This window comes from Eubalaena glacialis, chromosome 6, assembly GCF_028564815.1.
Source record: "Eubalaena glacialis isolate mEubGla1 chromosome 6, mEubGla1.1.hap2.+ XY, whole genome shotgun sequence".
NCBI classification, from domain to species: domain Eukaryota; kingdom Metazoa; phylum Chordata; class Mammalia; order Artiodactyla; family Balaenidae; genus Eubalaena; species Eubalaena glacialis.
The window spans coordinates 138816720-138832609 of record NC_083721.1 but is presented as its reverse complement, the minus strand read 5'-3'; positions in this window follow the sequence as shown (position 1 = coordinate 138832609).

The following is a 15890-nucleotide window of genomic DNA, read 5'->3' as shown; positions in this document are numbered from 1 at the left end:
GTTACCGTGCTTTTACTTACAGCCGGCATGGTTCATAGAAGAAAATGAGTTTTCTCGAAAGAAACCTTGTGCTTCCAGTTCCTAGTTGGAAGCTCACCCTGCTCTGCTCTATACCAAACGTGAAAGTCAATGTGAGCACTAGCCTCGAAGTAAGGCCCTGATTATCCTGGCAAAACGGGAGGCGTGCAGCAGCTCCATGAGGCCTTCATCGCTGTTCTGCTTTAGTTTCACGGTAGTAAGCTTTCCAAGACTCCTAGGGACTTTGCTTCAGCAACCGTTTCGGTACCAGAACACTGCGTAGAGACAGTAAGCTCTGGTCCTGCGTGTATGCTGCGTGTCAACCTAGAAATTGGAGACTGATGGCATAAGGCTTCTTTTCCCATTATGAAAGCTCCGTTGATGCGGCCCCGAAGCTACCTGAAAAGCACTGTTGTTACCGTGCTTTTACTTACAGCCGGCATGGTTCATAGAAGAAAATGAGTTTTCTCGAAAGAAACCTTGTGCTTCCAGTTCCTAGTTGGAAGCTCACCCTGCTCTGCTCTATACCAAACGTGAAAGTCAATGTGAGCACTAGCCTCGAAGTAAGGCCCTGATTATCCTGGCAAAACGGGAGGCGTGCAGCAGCTCCATGAGGCCTTCATCGCTGTGCTGCTTTAGTTTCACGGTAGTAAGCTTTCCAAGACTCCTAGGGGACTTGCTTCAGCACCCGTTTCAGTACCAGAACACTGCGTAGAACCAGGAAGCTCTGCTCCTGCGTGTATGCTGCGTGGCAACCTAGAAATTAGAGACTGATGGCACAAGGCTAGTTTTCCCATTATGAAAGCTCCGTTGATGCGGCCCCGAAGCTACCTGAAAAGCACTGTTGTTACCGTGCTTTTACTTACAGCCGGCATGGTTCATAGAAGAAAATGAGTTTTCTCGAAAGAAACCTTGTGCTTCCAGTTCCTAGTTGGAAGCTCACCCTGCTCTGCTCTATACCAAACGTGAAAGTCAATGTGAGCACTAGCCTCGAAGTAAGGCCCTGATTATCCTGGCAAAACGGGAGGCGTGCAGCAGCTCCATGAGGCCTTCATCGCTGTTCTGCTTTAGTTTCACGGTAGTAAGCTTTCCAACATTCCTAGGGACTTTGCTTAAGCAACCGTTTCGGTACCAGAACACTGCGTAGAGACAGTAAGCTCTGGTCCTGCGTGTATGCTGCGTGTCAACCTAGAAATTGGAGACTGATGGCATAAGGCTTCTTTTCCCATTATGAAAGCTCCGTTCATGCGGCCTCGAAGCTACCTGAAAAGCATTGTTGTTGCCGGGGTTTTCCTCACTGCCGGCATGGTTCTGAGAAGAAAATGAGTTTTCTCCTAAAAACCTTGGGTTTCCAGTTCCTTGTTGGAAGCTCACCCTGCTCTGCGCTATACCTAAAGTGAAAGTCAACGTGAGCTCAAGCTTCAAAGTAAGGCCCTGATTATCCTTGCAAAACGAGAGGCGTGCAGCAGCTCCATGAGGCCTTCATCGTTGTTCTGCTTTAGTTTCAAGGTAGTAAGCTTTTCAACACTCCTAGGGGCCTTGCTTCAGCACCCGTTTCTGTACCAGAACACTGCGTAGAACCAGGAAGCTCTGCTCCTGCGTGTATGCTGCGTGTCAACCTAGAAATTAGAGACTGATGGCACAAGGCTAGTTTTCCCATTATGAAAGCTCCGTTGATGCGGCCCCGAAGCTACCTGAAAAGCACTGTTGTTACCGTGCTTTTACTTACAGCCGGCATGGTTCATAGAAGAAAATGAGTTTTCTCGAAAGAAACCTTGTGCTTCCAGTTCCTAGTTGGAAGCTCACCCTGCTCTGCTCTATACCAAACGTGAAAGTCAATGTGAGCACTAGCCTCGAAGTAAGGCCCTGATTATCCTGGCAAAACGGGAGGCGTGCAGCAGCTCCATGAGGCCTTCATCGCTGTTCTGCTTTAGTTTCACGGTAGTAAGCTTTCCAAGACTCCTAGGGACTTTGCTTAAGCAACCGTTTCGGTACCAGAACACTGCGTAGAGACAGTAAGCTCTGGTCCTGCGTGTATGCTGCGTGTCAACCTAGAAATTGGAGACTGATGGCATAAGGCTTCTTTTCCCATTATGAAAGCTCCGTTCATGCGGCCTCGAAGCTACCTGAAAAGCATTGTTGTTGCCGGGGTTTTCCTCACTGCCGGCATGGTTCTGAGAAGAAAATGAGTTTCCTCCTGAGAAACCTTGGGTTTCCAGTTCCTTGTTGGAAGCTCACCCTGCTCTGCGCTATACCTAAAGTGAAAGTCAACGTGAGCCCAAGCTTCGAAGTAAGGCCCTGATTATCCTTGCAAAACGAGAGGCGTGCAGCAGCTCCATGAGGCCTTCATCGTTGTTCTGCTTTAGTTTCAATGTAGTAAGCTTTTCAACACTCCTAGGGGCCTTGCTTCAGCACCCGTTTCAGTACCAGAACACAGCGTAGAACCAGGAAGCTCTGGTCCTGCGTGTATGCTGCGTGTCAACCTAGAAATTGGAGACTGATGGCATAAAGCTTCTTTTCCCATTATGAAAGCTCCGTTCATGCGGCCTCTAAGCTACCTGAAAAGCATGGTTGTTGCCGGGGTTTTCCTCACTGCCGGCATGGTTCTGAGAAGAAAATGAGTTTTCTCCTAAGAAACCTTGGGTTTCCAGTACCTTGTTGGAAGCTCACCCTGCTCTGCTCTATACCTAATGTGAAAGTCAACGTGAGCCCAAGCTTCGAAGTAAGGCCCTGATTATCCTTGCAAAACGAGAGGCGTGCAGCAGCTCCATGAGGCCTTCATCGTTGTTCTGCTTTAGTTTCAAGGTAGTAAGCTTTTCAACACTCCTAGGGGCCTTGCTTCACCACCCGTTTCAGTACCAGAACACTGCCTAAAACCAGGAAGCTCTGGTCCTGCGTGTATGCTGCGTGTCAACTTAGAAATTAGAGACTGATGGCACAAGGCTTGTTTTCCCATTTTGAAAGCTCCAGTCCTGCGGCCCCGAAGCTACCTGAAAAGCACTGTTGTTACCGTGCTTTTACTTACAGCCGGCATGGCACATAGAAGAAAATGAGTTTTCTCGAAAGAAACCTTGTGCTTCCAGTTCCTAGTTGAAAGCTCACCCTGCTCTGCTCTATACCTAAAGTGAAAGTCAACGTGAGCCCAAGCTTCGAAGTAAGGCCCTGATTATCCTTGCAAAACGAGAGGCGTGCAGCAGCTCCATGAGGCCTTCATCGTTGTTCTGCTTTAGTTTCAAGGTAGTAAGCTTTTCAACACTCCTAGGGGCCTTGCTTCAGCACCCGTTTCGGTACCAGAACACTGCGTAGAACCAGGAAGCTCTGGTCCTGCGTGTATGCTGCGTGTCAACCTAGAAATTAGAGACTGATGGCACAAGGCTAGTTTTCCCATTATGAAAGCTCCGTTGATGCGGCCCCGAAGCTACCTGAAAAGCACTGTTGTTACCGTGCTTTTACTTACAGCCGGCATGGTTCATAGAAGAAAATGAGTTTTCTCGAAAGAAACCTTGTGCTTCCAGTTCCTAGTTGGAAGCTCACCCTGCTCTGCTCTATACCAAACGTGAAAGTCAATGTGAGCACTAGCCTCGAAGTAAGGCCCTGATTATCCTGGCAAAACGGGAGGCGTGCAGCAGCTCCATGAGGCCTTCATCGCTGTTCTGCTTTAGTTTCACGGTAGTAAGCTTTCCAAGACTCCTAGGGACTTTGCTTAAGAAACCGTTTCGGTACCAGAACACTGCGTAGAGACAGTAAGCTCTGGTCCTGCGTGTATGCTGCGTGTCAACCTAGAAATTGGAGACTGATGGCATAAGGCTTCTTTTCCCATTATGAAAGCTCCGTTCATGCGGCCTCGAAGCTACCTGAAAAGCATTGTTGTTGCCGGGGTTTTCCTCACTGCCGGCATGGTTCTGAGAAGAAAATGAGTTTTCTCCTAAGAAACCTGGGGTTTCCAGTTCCTTGTTGGAAGCTCACCCTGCTCTGCGCTATACCTAAAATGAAAGTCAACGTGAGCCCAAGCTTCGAAGTAAGGCCCTGATTATCCTTGCAAAACGAGAGGCGTGCAGCAGCTCCATGAGGCCTTCATTGCTGTTCTGCTTTAGTTTCAAGGTAGTAAGCTTTTCAACACTCCTAGGGGCCTTGCTTCAGCACCCGTTTCAGTCAGAACACTGCGTAGAACCAGGAAGCTCTGCTCCTGCGTGTATGCTGCGTGTCAACCTAGAAATTAGAGACTGATGGCACAAGGCTTCTTTTCCCATTTTGAAAGCTCCATTCATGCGTCCCCGAAGCTACCTGAAAAGCACTGTTGTTACCGTGCTTTTACTTACAGCCGGCATGGCACATAGAAGAAAATGAGTTTTCTCGAAAGAAACCTTGTGCTTCCAGTTCCTAGTTGGAAGCTCACCCGGCTCTGCTCTATACCAAACGTGAAAGTCAATGTGAGCACTAGCCTCGAAGTAAGGCCCTGATTATCCTGGCAAAACGGGAGGCGTGCAGCAGCTCCATGAGGCCTTCATCGCTGTTCTGCTTTAGTTTCACGGTAGTAAGCTTTCCAACATTCCTAGGGACTTTGCTTAAGCAACCGTTTCGGTACCAGAACACTGCGTAGAGACAGTAAGCTCTGGTCCTGCGTGTATGCTGCGTGTCAACCTAGAAATTGGAGACTGATGGCATAAGGCTTCTTTTCCCATTATGAAAGCTCCGTTCATGCGGCCTCGAAGCTACCTGAAAAGCATTGTTGTTGCCGGGGTTTTCCTCACTGCCGGCATGATTCTGAGAAGAAAATGAGTTTTCTCCTAAAAACCTTGTGTTTCCAGTTCCTTGTTGGAAGCTCACCCTGCTCTGCGCTATACCTAAAGTGAAAGTCAACGTGAGCCCAAGCTTCGAAGTAAGGCCCTGATTATCCTTGCAAAACGAGAGGCGTGCAGCAGCTCCATGAGGCCTTCATCGTTGTTCTGCTTTAGTTTCAAGGTAGTAAGCTTTTCAACACTCCTAGGGGCCTTGCTTCAGCACCCGTTTCAGTACCAGAACACTGCGTAGAACCAGGAAGCTCTGGTCCTGCGTGTATGCTGCGTGTCAACCTAGAAATTAGAGACTGATGGCACAAGGCTAGTTTTCCCATTATGAAAGCTCCGTTGATGCGGCCCCGAAGCTACCTGAAAAGCACTGTTGTTACCGTGCTTTTACTTACAGCCGGCATGGTTCATAGAAGAAAATGAGTTTTCTCGAAAGAAACCTTGTGCTTCCAGTTCCTAGTTGGAAGCTCACCCTGCTCTGCTCTATACCAAACGTGAAAGTCAATGTGAGCACTAGCCTCGAAGTAAGGCCCTGATTATCCTGGCAAAACGGGAGGCGTGCAGCAGCTCCATGAGGCCTTCATCGCTGTTCTGCTTTAGTTTCACGGTAGTAAGCTTTCCAACATTCCTAGGGACTTTGCTTAAGCAACCGTTTCGGTACCAGAACACTGCGTAGAGACAGTAAGCTCTGGTCCTGCGTTTATGCTGCGTGTCAACCTAGAAATTGGAGACTGATGGCATAAGGCTTCTTTTCCCATTATGAAAGCTCCGTTCATGCGGCCTCGAAGCTACCTGAAAAGCATTGTTGTTGCCGGGGTTTTCCTCACTGCCGGCATGGTTCTGAGAAGAAAATGAGTTTTCTCCTAAGAAACCTGTGGTTTCCAGTTCCTTGTTGGAAGCTCACCCTGCTCTGCGCTATACCTAAAATGAAAGTCAACGTGAGCCCAAGCTTCGAAGTAAGGCCCTGATTATCCTTGCAAAACGAGAGGCGTGCAGCAGCTCCATGAGGCCTTCATCGCTGTTCTGCATTAGTTTCAAGGTAGTAAGCTTTTCAACACTCCTAGGGGCCTTGCTTCAGCACCCGTTTCAGTCAGAACACTGCGTAGAACCAGGAAGCTCTGCTCCTGCGTGTATGCTGCGTGTCAACCTAGAAATTAGAGACTGATGGCACAAGGCTTCTTTTCCCATTTTGAAAGCTCCATTCATGCGTCCCCGAAGCTACCTGAAAAGCACTGTTGTTACCGTGCTTTTACTTACAGCCGGCATGGCACATAGAAGAAAATGAGTTTTCTGGAAAGAAACCTTGTGCTTCCAGTTCCTAGTTGGAAGCTCACCCGGCTCTGCTCTATACCAAACGTGAAAGTCAATGTGAGCACTAGCCTCGAAGTAAGGCCCTGATTATCCTGGCAAAACGGGAGGCGTGCAGCAGCTCCATGAGGCCTTCATCGCTGTTCTGCTTTAGTTTCACGGTAGTAAGCTTTCCAACATTCCTAGGGACTTTGCTTAAGCAACCGTTTCGGTACCAGAACACTGCGTAGAGACAGTAAGCTCTGGTCCTGCGTGTATGCTGCGTGTCAACCTAGAAATTGGAGACTGATGGCATAAGGCTTCTTTTCCCATTATGAAAGCTCCGTTCATGCGGCCTCGAAGCTACCTGAAAAGCATTGTTGTTGCCGGGGTTTTCCTCACTGCCGGCATGGTTCTGAGAAGAAAATGAGTTTCCTCCTGAGAAACCTTGGGTTTCCAGTTCCTTGTTGGAAGCTCACCCTGCTCTGCGCTATACCTAAAGTGAAAGTCAATGTGAGCCCAAGCTTCGAAGTAAGGCCCTGATTATCCTTGCAAAACGAGAGGCGTGCAGCAGCTCCATGAGGCCTTCATCGTTGTTCTGCTTTAGTTTCAAGGTAGTAAGCTTTTCAACACTCCTAGGGGCCTTGCTTCAGCACCCGTTTCAGTACCAGAACACAGCGTAGAACCAGGAAGCTCTGGTCCTGCGTGTATGCTACGTGTCAACCTAGAAATTGGAGACTGATGGCATAAAGCTTCTTTTCCCATTATGAAAGCTCCGTTCATGCGGCCTCGAAGCTACCTGAAAAGCATGGTTGTTGCCGGGGTTTTCCTCACTGCCGGCATGGTTCTGAGAAGAAAATGAGTTTTCTCCTAAGAAACCTTGGGTTTCCAGTACCTTGTTGGAAGCTCACCCTGCTCTGCTCTATACCTAACGTGAAAGTCAACGTGAGCCCAAGCTTCGAAGTAAGGCCCTGATTATCCTTGCAAAACGAGAGGCGTGCAGCAGCTCCATGAGGCCTTCATCGTTGTTCTGCTTTAGTTTCAAGGTAGTAAGCTTTTCAACACTCCTAGGGGCCTTGCTTCAGCACCCGTTTCAGTACCAGAACACTGCGTAGAACCAGGAAGCTCTGCTCCTGCGTGTATGCTGCGTGTCAACCTAGAAATTAGAGACTGATGGCACAAGGCTAGTTTTCCCATTATGAAAGCTCTGTTGATGCGGCCCCGAAGCTACCTGAAAAGCACTGTTGTTACCGTGCTTTTACTTACAGCCGGCATGGTTCATAGAAGAAAATGAGTTTTCTCGAAAGAAACCTTGTGCTTCCAGTTCCTAGTTGGAAGCTCACCCTGCTCTGCTCTATACCAAACGTGAAAGTCAATGTGAGCACTAGCCTCGAAGTAAGGCCCTGATTATCCTGGCAAAACGGGAGGCGTGCAGCAGCTCCATGAGGCCTTCATCGCTGTTCTGCTTTAGTTTCACGGTAGTAAGCTTTCCAAGACTCCTAGGGACTTTGCTTAAGCAACCGTTTCGGTACCAGAACACTGCGTAGAGACAGTAAGCTCTGGTCCTGCGTGTATGCTGCGTGTCAACCTAGAAATTGGAGACTGATGGCATAAGGCTTCTTTTCCCATTATGAAAGCTCCGTTCATGCGGCCTCGAAGCTACCTGAAAAGCATTGTTGTTGCCGGGGTTTTCCTCACTGCCGGCATGGTTCTGAGAAGAAAATGAGTTTTCTCCTAAGAAACCTGGGGTTTCCAGTTCCTTGTTGGAAGCTCACCCTGCTCTGCGCTATACCTAAAATGAAAGTCAACGTGAGCCCAAGCTTCGAAGTAAGGCCCTGATTATCCTTGCAAAACGAGAGGCGTGCAGCAGCTCCATGAGGCCTTCATCGTTCTTCTGCTTTAGTTTCAAGGTAGTAAGCTTTTCAACACTCCTAGGGGCCTTGCTTCAGCACCCGTTTCAGTCAGAACACAGCGTAGAACCAGGAAGCTCTGGTCCTGCGTGTATGCTGCGTGTCAACCTAGAAATTGGAGACTGATGGCATAAAGCTTCTTTTCCCATTATGAAAGCTCCGTTCATGCGGCCTCAAAGCTACCTGAAAAGCATGGTTGTTGCCGGGGTTTTCCTCACTGCCGGCATGGTTCTGAGAAGAAAATGAGTTTTCTCCTAAGAAACCTTGGGTTTCCAGTACCTTGTTGGAAGCTCACCCTGCTCTGCTCTATACCTAATGTGAAAGTCAACGTGAGCCCAAGCTTCGAAGTAAGGCCCTGATTATCCTTGCAAAACGAGAGGCGTGCAGCAGCTCCATGAGGCCTTCATCGTTGTTCTGCTTTAGTTTCAAGGTAGTAAGCTTTTCAACACTCCTAGGGGCCTTGCTTCAGCACCCGTTTCAGTACCAGAACACTGCCTAAAACCAGGAAGCTCTGGTCCTGCGTGTATGCTGCGTGTCAACTTAGAAATTAGAGACTGATGGCACAAGGCTTGTTTTCCCATTTTGAAAGCTCCAGTCATGCGGCCCCGAAGCTACCTGAAAAGCACTGTTGTTACCGTGCTTTTACTTACAGCCGGCATGGCACATAGAAGAAAATGAGTTTTCTCGAAAGAAACCTTGTGCTTCCAGTTCCTAGTTGAAAGCTCACCCTGCTCTGCTCTATACCTAAAGTGAAAGTCAACGTGAGCCCAAGCTTCGAAGTAAGGCCCTGATTATCCTTGCAAAACGAGAGGCGTGCAGCAGCTCCATGAGGCCTTCATCGCTGTTCTGCTTTAGTTTCACGGTAGTAAGCTTTCCAACATTCCTAGGGACTTTGCTTAATCAACCGTTTCGGTACCAGAACACTGCGTAGAGACAGTAAGCTCTGGTCCTGCGTGTATGCTGCGTGTCAACCTAGAAATTGGAGACTGATGGCATAAGGCTTCTTTTCCCATTATGAAAGCTCCGTTCATGCGGCCTCGAAGCTACCTGAAAAGCATTGTTGTTGCCGGGGTTTTCCTCACTGCCGGCATGGTTCTGAGAAGAAAATGAGTTTTCTCCTAAAAACCTTGGGGTTCCAGTTCCTTGTTGGAAGCTCACCCTGCTCTGCGCTATACCTAAAGTGAAAGTCAACGTGAGCCCAAGCTTCGAAGTAAGGCCCTGATTATCCTTGCAAAACGAGAGGCGTGCAGCAGCTCCATGAGGCCTTCATCGTTGTTCTGCTTTAGTTTCAAGGTAGTAAGCTTTTCAACACTCCTAGGGGCCTTGCTTCAGCACCCGTTTCAGTCAGAACACTGCGTAGAACCAGGAAGCTCTGCTCCTGCGTGTATGCTGCGTGTCAACCTAGAAATTAGAGACTGATGGCACAAGGCTTCTTTTCCCATTTTGAAAGCTCCATTCATGCGTCCCCGAAGCTACCTGAAAAGCACTGTTGTTACCGTGCTTTTACTTACAGCCGGCATGGCACATAGAAGAAAATGAGTTTTCTCGAAAGAAACCTTGTGCTTCCAGTTCCTAGTTGGAAGCTCACCCTGCTCTGCTCTATACCAAACGTGAAAGTCAATGTGAGCACTAGCCTCGAAGTAAGGCCCTGATTATCCTGGCAAAACGGGAGGCGTGCAGCAGCTCCATGAGGCCTTCATCGCTGTTCTGCTTTAGTTTCACGGTAGTAAGCTTTCCAACATTCCTAGGGACTTTGCTTAAGCAACCGTTTCGGTACCAGAACACTGCGTAGAGACAGTAAGCTCTGGTCCTGCGTGTATGCTGCGTGTCAACCTAGAAATTGGAGACTGATGGCATAAGGCTTCTTTTCCCATTATGAAAGCTCCGTTCATGCGGCCTCGAAGCTACCTGAAAAGCATTGTTGTTGCCGGGGTTTTCCTCACTGCCGGCATGATTCTGAGAAGAAAATGAGTTTTCTCCTAAAAACCTTGGGTTTCCAGTTCCTTGTTGGAAGCTCACCCTGCTCTGCGCTATACCTAAAGTGAAAGTCAACGTGAGCCCAAGCTTCGAAGTAAGGCCCTGATTATCCTTGCAAAACGAGAGGCGTGCAGCAGCTCCATGAGGCCTTCATCGTTGTTCTGCTTTAGTTTCAAGGTAGTAAGCTTTTCAACACTCCTAGGGGCCTTGCTTCAGCACCCGTTTCAGTACCAGAACACTGCATAGAACCAGGAAGCTCTGGTCCTGCGTGTATGCTGCGTGTCAACCTAGAAATTAGAGACTGATGGCACAAGGCTAGTTTTCCCATTATGAAAGCTCCGTTGATGCGGCCCCGAAGCTACCTGAAAAGCACTGTTGTTACCGTGCTTTTACTTACAGCCGGCATGGTTCATAGAAGAAAATGAGTTTTCTCGAAAGAAACCTTGTGCTTCCAGTTCCTAGTTGGAAGCTCACCCTGCTCTGCTCTATACCAAACGTGAAAGTCAATGTGAGCACTAGCCTCGAAGTAAGGCCCTGATTATCCTGGCAAAACGGGAGGCGTGCAGCAGCTCCATGAGGCCTTCATCGCTGTTCTGCTTTAGTTTCACGGTAGTAAGCTTTCCAACATTCCTAGGGACTTTGCTTAAGCAACCGTTTCGGTACCAGAACACTGCGTAGAGACAGTAAGCTCTGGTCCTGCGTTTATGCTGCGTGTCAACCTAGAAATTGGAGACTGATGGCATAAGGCTTCTTTTCCCATTATGAAAGCTCCGTTCATGCGGCCTCGAAGCTACCTGAAAAGCATTGTTGTTGCCGGGGTTTTCCTCACTGCCGGCATGGTTCTGAGAAGAAAATGAGTTTTCTCCTAAGAAACCTGTGGTTTCCAGTTCCTTGTTGGAAGCTCACCCTGCTCTGCGCTATACCTAAAATGAAAGTCAACGTGAGCCCAAGCTTCGAAGTAAGGCCCTGATTATCCTTGCAAAACGAGAGGCGTGCAGCAGCTCCATGAGGCCTTCATCACTGTTCTGCTTTAGTTTCAAGGTAGTAAGCTTTTCAACACTCCTAGGGGCCTTGCTTCAGCACCCGTTTCAGTCAGAACACTGCGTAGAACCAGGAAGCTCTGCTCCTGCGTGTATGCTGCGTGTCAACCTAGAAATTAGAGACTGATGGCACACGGCTTCTTTTCCCATTTTGAAAGCTCCATTCATGCGTCCCCGAAGCTACCTGAAAAGCACTGTTGTTACCGTGCTTTTACTTACAGCCGGCATGGCACATAGAAGAAAATGAGTTTTCTCGAAAGAAACCTTGTGCTTCCAGTTCCTAGTTGGAAGCTCACCCGGCTCTGCTCTATACCAAACGTGAAAGTCAATGTGAGCACTAGCCTCGAAGTAAGGCCCTGATTATCCTGGCAAAACGGGAGGCGTGCAGCAGCTCCATGAGGCCTTCATCGCTGTTCTGCTTTAGTTTCACGGTAGTAAGCTTTCCAACATTCCTAGGGACTTTGCTTAAGCAACCGTTTCGGTACCAGAACACTGCGTAGAGACAGTAAGCTCTGGTCCTGCGTGTATGCTGCGTGTCAACCTAGAAATTGGAGACTGATGGCATAAGGCTTCTTTTCCCATTATGAAAGCTCCGTTCATGCGGCCTCGAAGCTACCTGAAAAGCATGGTTGTTGCCGGGGTTTTCCTCACTGCCGGCATGGTTCTGAGAAGAAAATGAGTTTCCTCCTGAGAAACCTTGGGTTTCCAGTTCCTTGTTGGAAGCTCACCCTGCTCTGCGCTATACCTAAAGTGAAAGTCAATGTGAGCCCAAGCTTCGAAGTAAGGCCCTGATTATCCTTGCAAAACGAGAGGCGTGCAGCAGCTCCATGAGGCCTTCATCGTTGTTCTGCTTTAGTTTCAAGGTAGTAAGCTTTTCAACACTCCTAGGGGCCTTGCTTCAGCACCCGTTTCAGTACCAGAACACAGCGTAGAACCAGGAAGCTCTGGTCCTGCGTGTATGCTACGTGTCAACCTAGAAATTGGAGACTGATGGCATAAAGCTTCTTTTCCCATTATGAAAGCTCCGTTCATGCGGCCTCGAAGCTACCTGAAAAGCATGGTTGTTGCCGGGGTTTTCCTCACTGCCGGCATGGTTCTGAGAAGAAAATGAGTTTTCTCCTAAGAAACCTTGGGTTTCCAGTACCTTGTTGGAAGCTCACCCTGCTCTGCTCTATACCTAACGTGAAAGTCAACGTGAGCCCAAGCTTCGAAGTAAGGCCCTGATTATCCTTGCAAAACGAGAGGCGTGCAGCAGCTCCATGAGGCCTTCATCGTTGTTCTGCTTTAGTTTCAAGGTAGTAAGCTTTTCAACACTCCTAGGGGCCTTGCTTCAGCACCCGTTTCAGTACCAGAACACTGCGTAGAACCAGGAAGCTCTGCTCCTGCGTGTATGCTGCGTGTCAACCTAGAAATTAGAGACTGATGGCACAAGGCTAGTTTTCCCATTATGAAAGCTCTGTTGATGCGGCCCCGAAGCTACCTGAAAAGCACTGTTGTTACCGTGCTTTTACTTACAGCCGGCATGGTTCATAGAAGAAAATGAGTTTTCTCGAAAGAAACCTTGTGCTTCCAGTTCCTAGTTGGAAGCTCACCCTGCTCTGCTCTATACCAAACGTGAAAGTCAATGTGAGCACTAGCCTCGAAGTAAGGCCCTGATTATCCTGGCAAAACGGGAGGCGTGCAGCAGCTCCATGAGGCCTTCATCGCTGTTCTGCTTTAGTTTCACGGTAGTAAGCTTTCCAAGACTCCTAGGGACTTTGCTTAAGCAACCGTTTCGGTACCAGAACACTGCGTAGAGACAGTAAGCTCTGGTCCTGCGTGTATGCTGCGTGTCAACCTAGAAATTGGAGACTGATGGCATAAGGCTTCTTTTCCCATTATGAAAGCTCCGTTCATGCGGCCTCGAAGCTACCTGAAAAGCATTGTTGTTGCCGGGGTTTTCCTCACTGCCGGCATGGTTCTGAGAAGAAAATGAGTTTTCTCCTAAGAAACCTGGGGTTTCCAGTTCCTTGTTGGAAGCTCACCCTGCTCTGCGCTATACCTAAAATGAAAGTCAACGTGAGCCCAAGCTTCGAAGTAAGGCCCTGATTATCCTTGCAAAACGAGAGGCGTGCAGCAGCTCCATGAGGCCTTCATCGTTCTTCTGCTTTAGTTTCAAGGTAGTAAGCTTTTCAACACTCCTAGGGGCCTTGCTTCAGCACCCGTTTCAGTCAGAACACAGCGTAGAACCAGGAAGCTCTGGTCCTGCGTGTATGCTGCGTGTCAACCTAGAAATTGGAGACGGATGGCATAAAGCTTCTTTTCCCATTATGAAAGCTCCGTTCATGCGGCCTCGAAGCTACCTGAAAAGCATGGTTGTTGCCGGGGTTTTCGTCACTGCCGGCATGGTTCTGAGAAGAAAATGAGGTTTCTCCTAAGAAACCTTGGGTTTCCAGTACCTTGTTGGAAGCTCACCCTGCTCTGCTCTATACCTAATGTGAAAGTCAACGTGAGCCCAAGCTTCGAAGTAAGGCCCTGATTATCCTTGCAAAACGAGAGGCGTGCAGCAGCTCCATGAGGCCTTCATCGTTGTTCTGCTTTAGTTTCAAGGTAGTAAGCTTTTCAACACTCCTAGGGGCCTTGCTTCAGCACCCGTTTCAGTACCAGAACACTGCCTAAAACCAGGAAGCTCTGGTCCTGCGTGTATGCTGCGTGTCAACTTAGAAATTAGAGACTGATGGCACAAGGCTTGTTTTCCCATTTTGAAAGCTCCAGTCATGCGGCCCCGAAGCTACCTGAAAAGCACTGTTGTTACCGTGCTTTTACTTACAGCCGGCATGGCACATAGAAGAAAATGAGTTTTCTCGAAAGAAACCTTGTGCTTCCAGTTCCTAGTTGAAAGCTCACCCTGCTCTGCTCTATACCTAAAGTGAAAGTCAACGTGAGCCCAAGCTTCGAAGTAAGGCCCTGATTATCCTTGCAAAACGAGAGGCGTGCAGCAGCTCCATGAGGCCTTCATCGTTGTTCTGCTTTAGTTTCAAGGTAGTAAGCTTTTCAACACTCCTAGGGGCCTTGCTTCAGCACCCGTTTCAGTACCAGAACACAGCGTAGAACCAGGAAGCTCTGGTCCTGCGTGTATGCTACGTGTCAACCTAGAAATTGGAGACTGATGGCATAAAGCTTCTTTTCCCATTATGAAAGCTCCGTTCATGCGGCCTCGAAGCTACCTGAAAAGCATGGTTGTTGCCGGGGTTTTCCTCACTGCCGGCATGGTTCTGAGAAGAAAATGAGTTTTCTCCTAAGAAACCTTGGGTTTCCAGTACCTTGTTGGAAGCTCACCCTGCTCTGCTCTATACCTAACGTGAAAGTCAACGTGAGCCCAAGCTTCGAAGTAAGGCCCTGATTATCCTTGCAAAACGAGAGGCGTGCAGCAGCTCCATGAGGCCTTCATCGTTGTTCTGCTTTAGTTTCAAGGTAGTAAGCTTTTCAACACTCCTAGGGGCCTTGCTTCAGCACCCGTTTCAGTACCAGAACACTGCGTAGAACCAGGAAGCTCTGCTCCTGCGTGTATGCTGCGTGTCAACCTAGAAATTAGAGACTGATGGCACAAGGCTAGTTTTCCCATTATGAAAGCTCTGTTGATGCGGCCCCGAAGCTACCTGAAAAGCACTGTTGTTACCGTGCTTTTACTTACAGCCGGCATGGTTCATAGAAGAAAATGAGTTTTCTCGAAAGAAACCTTGTGCTTCCAGTTCCTAGTTGGAAGCTCACCCTGCTCTGCTCTATACCAAACGTGAAAGTCAATGTGAGCACTAGCCTCGAAGTAAGGCCCTGATTATCCTGGCAAAACGGGAGGCGTGCAGCAGCTCCATGAGGCCTTCATCGCTGTTCTGCTTTAGTTTCACGGTAGTAAGCTTTCCAAGACTCCTAGGGACTTTGCTTAAGCAACCGTTTCGGTACCAGAACACTGCGTAGAGACAGTAAGCTCTGGTCCTGCGTGTATGCTGCGTGTCAACCTAGAAATTGGAGACTGATGGCATAAGGCTTCTTTTCCCATTATGAAAGCTCCGTTCATGCGGCCTCGAAGCTACCTGAAAAGCATTGTTGTTGCCGGGGTTTTCCTCACTGCCGGCATGGTTCTGAGAAGAAAATGAGTTTTCTCCTAAGAAACCTGGGGTTTCCAGTTCCTTGTTGGAAGCTCACCCTGCTCTGCGCTATACCTAAAATGAAAGTCAACGTGAGCCCAAGCTTCGAAGTAAGGCCCTGATTATCCTTGCAAAACGAGAGGCGTGCAGCAGCTCCATGAGGCCTTCATCGTTCTTCTGCTTTAGTTTCAAGGTAGTAAGCTTTTCAACACTCCTAGGGGCCTTGCTTCAGCACCCGTTTCAGTCAGAACACAGCGTAGAACCAGGAAGCTCTGGTCCTGCGTGTATGCTGCGTGTCAACCTAGAAATTGGAGACTGATGGCATAAAGCTTCTTTTCCCATTATGAAAGCTCCGTTCATGCGGCCTCGAAGCTACCTGAAAAGCATGGTTGTTGCCGGGGTTTTCCTCACTGCCGGCATGGTTCTGAGAAGAAAATGAGTTTTCTCCTAAGAAACCTTGGGTTTCCAGTACCTTGTTGTAAGCTCACCCTGCTCTGCTCTATACCTAATGTGAAAGTCAACGTGAGCCCAAGCTTCGAAGTAAGGCCCTGATTATCCTTGCAAAACGAGAGGCGTGCAGCAGCTCCATGAGGCCTTCATCGTTGTTCTGCTTTAGTTTCAAGGTAGTAAGCTTTTCAACACTCCTAGGGGCCTTGCTTCAGCACCCGTTTCAGTACCAGAACACTGCCTAAAACCAGGAAGCTCTGGTCCTGCGTGTATGCTGCGTGTCAACTTAGAAATTAGAGA